Source organism: Panthera tigris, chromosome A1, assembly GCF_018350195.1.
Source record: "Panthera tigris isolate Pti1 chromosome A1, P.tigris_Pti1_mat1.1, whole genome shotgun sequence".
NCBI lineage: Eukaryota > Metazoa > Chordata > Mammalia > Carnivora > Felidae > Panthera > Panthera tigris.
The window spans coordinates 44,100,968-44,111,079 of NC_056660.1; the positions used below are offsets into that span (position 1 = coordinate 44,100,968).

General features: G+C 38.0%; 1 pseudogene; it reads right to left on the reverse strand.

The window, feature by feature from the left end:
- Positions 1 to 5,757: 5,757 nt before the first annotated feature.
- On the reverse strand, positions 5,758 to 8,570 carry LOC107178938 (annotated as a pseudogene).
- Between the last annotated feature and the right edge of the window lie 1,542 nt (positions 8,571 to 10,112).

Below are 10,112 nucleotides of genomic sequence, written 5' to 3' on the forward strand. Positions count from 1 at the left end.
TCCTCCCTCAAACACAGCTAGATAAATATCAAATCATGCTGACTACCCAAGAAATTGATTTGAGGACTGAAAAAACAAACTACACAGCTAGTGGGAGAAAAGAGGCCCAGTAGTGGAAGGGAAAAGGTGTGGAGATGTGATTCATGGGTGCTGTGGAGGGGAAGGAGCCCTGATCAGAGAAAGGGAGAGGGAGAGAGAGAGAGAGAGAGAGAACAGCACACAAGGAATTGCAAAAGAAAAACACTTCCCTAAAACCATTGACTGGGAAAATGAAAGGGGCTGATTATTTTGAGTTTTTACAAGCAGTAGAGCTCAAAGACTGAAGTTTTAGAAGTTTGTGTCATTGCCAGTGTGGAGCCTGGTAGGCCTAGCATGCTCCTATGAAGAAGTAGGGAAGACACCCAGGAACAGACAGTATGGCCAGAGAATCCCTTGGGTCACAATGGGAGAGACAGTTCTCTTTTTTGGAGTGCATTTGGGAGAGGCGGCACTGCTTCTCTGGGGCAAAAGAGCTGAGGGGGTGCCATTGAGATTCTGTGTTCATTAGCATACAAACAGAAACACCTGCTGAGGACAGCTAACCAGGACTCAGGCTTTTTACTGTGCTTTACCACAAACTCCAAGCCCCTGTGCATTCATGGGACTGCCCTTCTGGGAAAAACCAGCACCAGCCACAGCATGGTGAGACCCTCCCCCAGAAGATCAGTGCATATCCAAGTTGTGCCATATCGCTAAAAATTTGAAGGTGTTGTTGTTTTACACTTATTTTTGAGAGAGCACTAGTGGGAGAAGAGGAGAGAGAGGGAGAGAGAGAGAATCCCAAACAGCCTCCACACTGTCAACACAAAATCCAGTGCAAGGCTTGAACTCACAAACCATGAAATCATGACCTGAGACAGACCAAGTCTACTGACCAAAGTGCTGCAAAGGTTCAACTCTACTGGACATAGGACCTAGTTTCTTTTAACAAGCAGACCAAAGTACACCTTGTCATAACTTGCCACATACTGGACAAAGTCCAAACACTCCCCACGGCAGGTAGAGAGAAACTCTGCATAGGACTGACCTGAGAGAAAGACCAGACGAAACACAGCAGCACAGTGCACACAGCATACACCAGAACACTTCTTGAAGCAACAGACCCTCCATGAATAGTATATGACCACTTCCTAATATAGCCATTACTCTCAGGAGCAGGAAACATAATAGGCTTTCCTAACACACAGAAGACAGAGACCTAGAAAAATGTCAAGACAGAGGAATTCATCTCAAAAGAAAGAACAACAAAAGGTCATAGCCAGAGATCTAATTGAAACAGACATAAGTAATGTGCCTTAGAATTTAAAACAACAATCATAAGGATACTAGCTGGGCTTGAGATAAGCATAGAAGACACCAGGCAGTCCCATACCACAGAGATAAAAGACCTAAAAACTAGTTAGGACAAAATAAAAAAGGCTATAACCAAGATGCAAAAACATCTGGATATAAATGACTACAAGGATGGAAGAATCAGAGGAATAACTAAGATATACAAGATAAAATTATGGAAAATAATAAAGTTGAAAAGAAGAGGGGAATAAAGATATTGGATCATGAGTATAAACTTAGGGAACTCAATACACCAAAAAAGCATAATAACATTCATATCAAAGGAGTCCCAGAAGAAGAAGAGAAGAAAAAGAGACAGAAATTTTATTTGAGCAAATTATAGCTGAAAATATCCCTAATCTAGGAAAGAAAACAGGCATCCAAATTCAGAAGGTACAGACAGTCTCCATCAAAATCAATGAAAGCAGGACAAAACCAAATTTGCAAAATACACAAATAAGGAAAAAATGCTTAAAGCAGCAAGAGAAAAGAAATCCCTAATTGCAAGGGAAGTCAAATAGGATTAGCAGCAGATCTCTCCACAGAAACTTGACAGGAAAGAAGGGAGTGATATGATATATTCAATGTGCTGAATGGGAAAAATATGTAGCCAAGAATACTCTATCCAGCAAGACTCTCATTCACAATAGAAGGAAAGATAAAGAGTTTCTCAGAAAAACAAAAACTGAAGGAGTTGGTGGCCACTAAACCAGCCCTGCGAGAAATAGTAATGGGGACTCTGAATGGGAAAGAAAGAACAAAAGTGACAAAGACTTAGAAGGAACAGGGAAAATTTCCAGAAACACCAAATGTATAGATAATACAATGGCACTAAATTCACATCTATCAATATTCACTGTGAATGCAAATGGACTAAATGCTCCAATCAAAATACACAGGATATGAGAATGGATAAAAACACAATACCCATTTATATGCTGCCTACAAGAGACTCATTTTAGACCGAAAGACACCTGCAGATTGAAAGTGAGGGAATGGAGAACCATTTATGGATGTCAAAGAAAGGTGAAGTAGCCATACTTATTTCAGAAAAACCAGATTTAAAAAAAATTTTTTAACGTTTATTTATTTTTGAGACAGAGAGAGACAGAGCATGAATGGGGGGAGGGTCAGAAAGACAGGGAGACAAAGAATCTGAAACAAGCTCCAGGCTCTGAGCGGTCAGCACAGAGCCCGATGCGGGGCTCTCACGCACCACGAGATCATGACCTGAGCCGAAGTCAGACGCTTAACTGAGCCACCCAGGCACCCCCAGAAAAAACCAGATTTTAAAACAAAGACTGTAACAAGAGATGAAGAAGGGCACTATGTCATAATGAAAGGGCCGATCCAACAAGATCTAACAATTGTAAATATTTGTGCCCCCAACATGGAAACTCAAATATATAAATCAATTAATAACAAACATAAAGAAACTCTCTTTATAACAATACAATAATAGTAAGGAACTTTAAAAACCTACTTACAACAATGGACATACCATCTAAGCAGAAAATCAACAAGGAAGCAATGGCTTTGAATGACACATTGGACCAGATAGACTTAAATATATTCATTTCATCCTAAAGCAGCAGAATACACATACTTTTTGAGTGCACATGGAACATTCTCCAGAATAACTCATATAGGGAAAAAAAGACAAAAAAGAATAAGAAGAAATAAAAACAGAAATCTAGGAAAAACTATCTTCTATTATTATACTTATACCAGAATCAACTAAGATTCTCATAGGTGCATAGGATTTCTAAATGTAACAGTGGCTCCTGATCTTTAACAAGGTCTCATAGTGGTCAATCAAGACCCTGTCACCCAGGCCATTCTTAGTGAATCTGTCATGGAACCTCAGGCTTCTAATGAAGTAGATGATGATGAAGAAGGAGAAACTGTAACAGAAGAAAGTGAGAATGAACTGGATAACTCTAAACTCTCAGTCAAATAGGAATGCAGACAGGTTTCTCCCCCAACTAAGAGAATATAATTCTGACTTAATTAAACTGTGGACTGATATTCAGCAAAAAATGGACATTTATTTAACTGTCAAAATTATGCTATTTTATACTCTATATGTAGTCATCAAAACTTCATTTTGATATTTGTTTGGGAAATATTTATTTATTTATCAAAATATTTATCATTTTGATATTTATTTGGGAAAAGCCAATGGACATCTGGTTATAGTGCACACTATAGGAAGTTATAGTGCATATGTGGATTAAAAATACAATTGGTAACAAAATGATTGACCTTGCAGACTGATCTGATGCCAACCACCATGATTTCTCTGTTTCAATATACTGGATGAAGAGTTTTCAAATCACTTAATTTTCAGCTTAGAAAATAAAACTGCTTGAAACTATTTAGGTGAGATGTTATGCACTGTACTGACATGAAGTTAATCTGAAGAGGACAACGTTGAGATGAAAGCATTAATTTAACCTATGACTACACAGCTGCATCCACCCCCAATTCAAACCATGTATTTGAACTTCTTCAAATCTACCTGGTTGGAAAGCATCTTCAAAATTGTTTTTTATTACTAAATTTTGACATATCTTCAAAATTCATATTAATGATTTGAGTAATTATATTTTCATACCAATATATTTTTAATAAATTTTAATAATAAGTGTAATAAATTTTAATAAATAAATTTTTTAATAAAGGTTTAGTTGTGACTAACCTGCCTTATCACAACTTTTGACTAAAGTTTTGGAATTCTGTAACATGGCACAATTGCTTGTCGAGAGCAATTAAAGAAAAAGACTAATGGATTATGGAATGAGTATACACACACACACACTCACACACACACACACACACACACACACTCAAATGCACAGAGTTTTCTATCAATATATAACAGATTATCAAAAACTTCGGCACTTACAACAATACCCAAGTATTATCCTATAGTTTTTGTGAGTCAGGAATCTGGGCAAATTAGCTGGATCCTCCTCCTGGGTCTCACAAGGCTGAAATTGATTATTAGGTGGGATGGAGATTGTCATCTGGGGCTTGAATTTTCTTCCAAGCTTATCCAGGTTATTGGAAGAATTTGGTTCCTTGTGTTTGTCTGATTGCAGTCCCCCTGCCCCATTTCCTTCTGGCTGTGAAATCTGGGCTGTTCTCAGCTCCCAGGTGGTACTCTCAGATCCTTGATATGCACCATCCTTCATTGCTTTCTTATGTTAAAATCTCCCTAAATTCAGAAGGATGAAGACCTTTGGAAGGGCACGCTAGATTAGTACAGGCCAACTTACATAACCTTCCTTTTGATTAAGTCATCTGATTAGTAACCTAATCAGGGCAATCTTTGTCTCATCATATTCACAAATTATTCCTTACCTCAAGAGGAGAGTAGTCCATAGAGCACCATGTAGGAATCAGACATCTTAAGGCTATCTCAGAATTCTGCCTATCATAATATAGATGTGATATCGTGTCATGAAATACTAGTTACATAGGAAGTCTGCACTCTGCTTTTTTACTTCACTGTGGGTTCTACTTTTCTGGAATTCATACTGGAAGATAGATTTATCTTGGGAGTCAGATCTACTTCTCTTTTGATAAATCTGCCATAGTAATATTTTGAAAATTTGTATTAAATTACCAAACTCTCCCATTAAAAACACCTTCATTCATGACTCTTTATTTATTAAGATAAAGAAGGCCAGTTATCCCCAAACAAATGCAAAGTCTATATTATAGCATCACTTTCTTATGCCAGGATCTCACCTGCTCTTATCCCTATGCTTGCTCTGGACTGTGAACAGGCTGTGCTTCACCATAGAACACTGCACATGCCATTCTTTCTCCTTGGAGTGTCCCCCTTTCCTTGTTCTTCTAAGTAAATTATATTCGTTCTCATTAAGCAGCATCAGTGCCTTGGAGAAAGTTCTCTGATCTCTGTACCTAAAAAATTCTATTAGTAGCTCTTTTCATAGATACTTTATGTCTACCTGTATGATTATAGATTGTTTTCAACACTAGATTGTGACTCTGTTCATTATATCATTAGAGCTTAATAATACTTTAAATGAATGATAGAATAAATCAAGGAAATAATATTGAAAATTAAGAAATCTTAGAGTCTCAAACAATTTTCTGGAAACTTTTAAAATTTGTATTTTTTCCCTGTTGTCAACATTTACAAGAAGTCGTAGGTTGGTTAGTTATTGGAAATCTATTGGAAGAAGTCAAAAATTAAAATAATTGCTTTATTCTTTGTTCCAAAAATACTAAGTCATAAGATCTTTGCAGGTTTTATCTAAAAGAAGGACATGAAAACTTGAAAGCAGGAGCAGAGAGGGGAGTGGAAGCTCAAGAATATATTACTGAGAACAAACTCTGTAAAACCAAATTCATTTATGACAAGTGGGTAGCAAAAGCAAACGAGCCTTCTTCATTTTGTTTCTCAGTCTTTGTTCTTGGATTAAGAGGTGTGAATCACCCAGTTTGTGAGGTAGCATTTAATGGAGAACAAGAATTACTAGCAGTCCCTGGAGATCTTGTATTTATTCAATTAGGAGAGACAGCACTGCATTTTGAGCTGTCGGGGGCTGTACTTGTATAATAAATACTTCAATTGTCCTCTTTTCTCCTTCAGTCCGTGCTCTGGCCCGTGACAGAATGGGCGATACTGGTGGAGAGAAAAGGTCCAAACCAACAAGTATCAGCTGCTCTGCAAGACTTTTCTATGAGTATACTCTGTCGATTCATTCCTGCAATCTGTTCCTTCATGCTTCCTGGTGGTAGAGATTGTGCTGCTGGAAAATTAGCAGTCGTGTCACTTGTATGACTTGTCTCTTATTGAATTCCTGAAGTCCATCCCCTTGCTCTCCTTCTGGCCCAATATTATTGCTCAGATGTGTCTTGATAGCTAAATTCTGCAGTGTCGACTCAACAATTTGTGCCATGAAATCCTTTCTTATTCCTGCCTCATTTATTCTAAGCTATGGCCCATCTCCCAGTACTAGGGGCTCTTCTGAGAAATTGGGGGTTCTGTCCTGCTAAATGTTTGAATGAGAACTGCGGAGGGTCTGGAAGAGGCTAAAAAAAGGAACCTGAGTTTTGTTCTCCATATCTTCCCCCATATGAGAAACCCTCCACCTCTGAGTGAAGAGGCAACTTCTTTGAATTCTGATTGTGCAGTAGGTAAGGTCTTTTCTCAATTTTGTTTCTTCTCAATTATTTTCATATTTGGAAGAATTTGTGGAGCAGGACAAGTTTGAACAGTCCTCCTCAACACATGCTGCAAGGGAGAGAATTCTGAGTTGATCTTCTGCCTTGGTGGTGTTATTTGAGCTCAAATACATGTGCTGGAAAATTGTTGGCCAGATCCACACGATCTGGGGGAGGGGGTTGGCACCTGGGATAGTTTAACAGCCAAGTCTTCCTGTGGGAATTCAACCACTTCTTCCCCTCTGACCGTCGATGGCACAGAGACATTAGCATTTAGAACAGGGCCCTCTGAATTATCTGTAATTCCTACCCATGGATCCCCTTTCTAATGCCTGATTTTCTGTGTTGCTATTTATCAAAGACAATTCTTTATGGCATGTGTGAGTGATATAAGTTGCTTAATCTATTGTGACCATGTACTGCTGAAGTCTTAACCTGGGTAGTATTTTCTTCTCCAAGAAGAATTTCAGGTGTAAGAGCATTAGTGAGCTCATGATGATCACCTAACACTTGTTGTAGCAGCTGCCTGTGTCTACTTTATGCAGCTGCAGCTCACTGTCTTTAAGGTACCAAATCAGGCAACAGAGGGAGCTCACCAGCTACAGAGTGAAACCTGTCAGACTGACTACTCTGTAGTCCCTTGACTTCACATCCTGTCCACCATTCATATTCTTCCATTTAGTGTTCCACTTTATGTATCATGTGTTTGAGGACATCTAGCCTGAATTTATTGCTATTTGGTAAGTCTGTGGAGGCTATGCTACCTGCTGACATGTTTTTCTTCTGCTTGGAAGGAGCAAACAAATCCATTTTTCCTTTTATTTTATTTAACAACTGTTTTTTGCTTCCTTGGGGTTAGCGCCTGTCCCACAATATAGCTTGAGTCTAGAATCTCAGTAGATTCTTCAGACTGAAACCTGGTGTGGATTTTCTTGGCAGCACTGGTAGGATTTAAAGCAGCTTTTTGTTCCCCTGACGGAGGGACAGATGATGGAGTTCCTGGAGGGGTTACCTGTGACTGTGTTTCTATTTTTTGCTGAATATCAGTCCACAGTTTAATTAAATCAGAATTATATTCTCTTAGTTGGGGGAGAAACCTGTCTGCATTCCTATTTGACTGAGAGTTTAGAGTTATCCAGTTCATTCTCACTTTCTTCTGTTACAGTTTCTCCTTCTTCATCATCATCTACTTCATTAGGAGCCTGAGGTTCCATGACAGATTCACTAAGAATGGCCTGGGTGACAGGGTCTTGATTGACCACTATGAGACCTTGTTAAAGATCAGGAGCCATTGTTACATTTAGAAATCCTATGCACCTATGAGAATCTTAGTTGATTCTGGTATAAGTATAATGACAGAAGATAGTTTTTCCTAGATTTCTGTTTTTATTTCTTCTTCTTCTTCTTCTTCTTCTTCTTTGTCTTTTTTTTCCCTATACATTTCAGGTCTTTATAGGAAAAGAATTACAAGCTGTTGACATAACATTTCTCTCTTTGGACACATTTCAGGATAATAAAAATTCCTCCCATCTTCATGAAGATTTGCTTACATTCTAGAGTATTAAGAAACTTAGATATACCATCCCTTGAGAGACATCTGATTAGATTTCAGTGTAATAAACCAAGAAGGCCTTCCCCTCCTCAGATCACAAGAGCCTTTGACATTCTAGACCAAAATAAAGTTTTTTCTCTTTTTCCCACAGGGGCTAATGGATGGAAATACCAGCTATCCAACTTAAGCACTAAATGTTATAATTTTGGAGTGCCTCTCCTGTGATATGAACTCACTGCATTCCCAAATAATACCTTGTTCTCACTCTGAGCAATTGACTGATTGTTTGTGTCCTCCCAAAAGTGTATGTTGAAATCCTAACACCAATGTGATTGTATTAGGAGGCAGGGCTTTTGGGGCGATGAGGTCATGAATGGAGCCCTCATTAATGGGATTAGTACCTTATAAAACAGGCCTCAGAGAGCTTCTTCCCCTCTTCCACCATGTGAAGACACAGCAAGAAGAGAGCTGTCTATGAACCAGGAAGTGGACTCTCACCAAACACCACATCTGTTGGTGCCTTGATTTTGGACTTCTCAGCCTCCAGAACTGTGAGGAATAAATTTCTGTTATCTATAAGCCACCCAGTCTATGGTGTTCTTCTATAGCAGTCTCATTGGACTACTGCACTGTGTGTTCCAGTGAGGATTGGGGCTCAAAGAACTGGCACTAAGATCCTACCCAGGCTGGTGTTTTTGATGTGAGTAATGCATGGCCTGTTTTTCTGCAGTCTGATACTTCTGTCAGGATACACATGAAATTACATAGACTAACTTGTTAACTTGCAAGTAGGGTAAAGTCTCAGACCCTTCACACTTTCTGACTTAACATATATTCCATAAAATATTCTCTACAAACAAACAAAAGAATCTGTTCTACAAAACAGAATCAATAATATCAGTCTGAATAATATCCTTAATATTTAGATTTGTTTCCTTCAAGATCTTGGTGTCTGTGGTTTTCGGTTTATGATACTATCCAAAAAACAAACAAGCATCTATGGCTGTGGTAAAAATCAACAAACTGTGATTAAGCTGAAAGAGCATAAACTACCACATGTATATAATAATCATGCATGTATGCAATGACGTCTTCCACAGATTTGGGGGTTGCATAGGTGGCTGTGGTCAGTGGAGCATTCCTAACCACTTCTGGTTAGGCGCTGTCCCATTGGAATTCATTTTTGCTCAAATAAGTCATAAAATACTTAATGTACCTTAGTTTATCTTTTAACCATACAAACCTGTTAATTGCATTCCTTGGTTTATTAAAAAAAAAAAGACATTGCTGCTGTGGGTTTGATTGTCTTCAATCAGTATCAGTTCTTAGTTTCTCTCATTTTGAAAACACAAGTTCCTCAGTAGGCAGGGGAACAGGTTTGCCTTTCTAAACAACAAATATTTCATTAAGAAATACCAAGATATTTTTGAACAAGTAGAGAAAGCCCTATAGACCTCTACTTTACTTTCAAAATTGCTACTATCATCTACAAAGGGGCAGATGTTGTCTGAGCATAAGAATATCAAAACAACGATGCCTATTTAAAATGTATTATTCTGTGTTGATAAAGCCAAGAGGATATTATCACTTGTGACATCTGAGCAGAAACAGTATAGCTATCATCATTTAAGATGATGGACTAGATAACTTCTAAGGTTTCTTTCTACTTTAAGAATATATTTAGTAATTGTGTGAGATAATAATACTTTCTGTTGCATCCATTTTGAAATTGTGCACGACACTGATTTTAAAGCATGGTTCCCTTTCAGTCTCCCTATCACAATGAATGGTATCAATATCCATTAAGTTTTACCAACTTAGAAACCCAGCATCATTCTTTTTACCTCTCCTCTATAAATAGAATCCATACTAAGCCCTTTGATGGATGCTCCAATTTATTCACATTTATTCATCTTCACCACACTAACCTCATGCAAGATATAATCATCTCTTACTTAAACTACTGAATTACTTCTATCTGAACTAT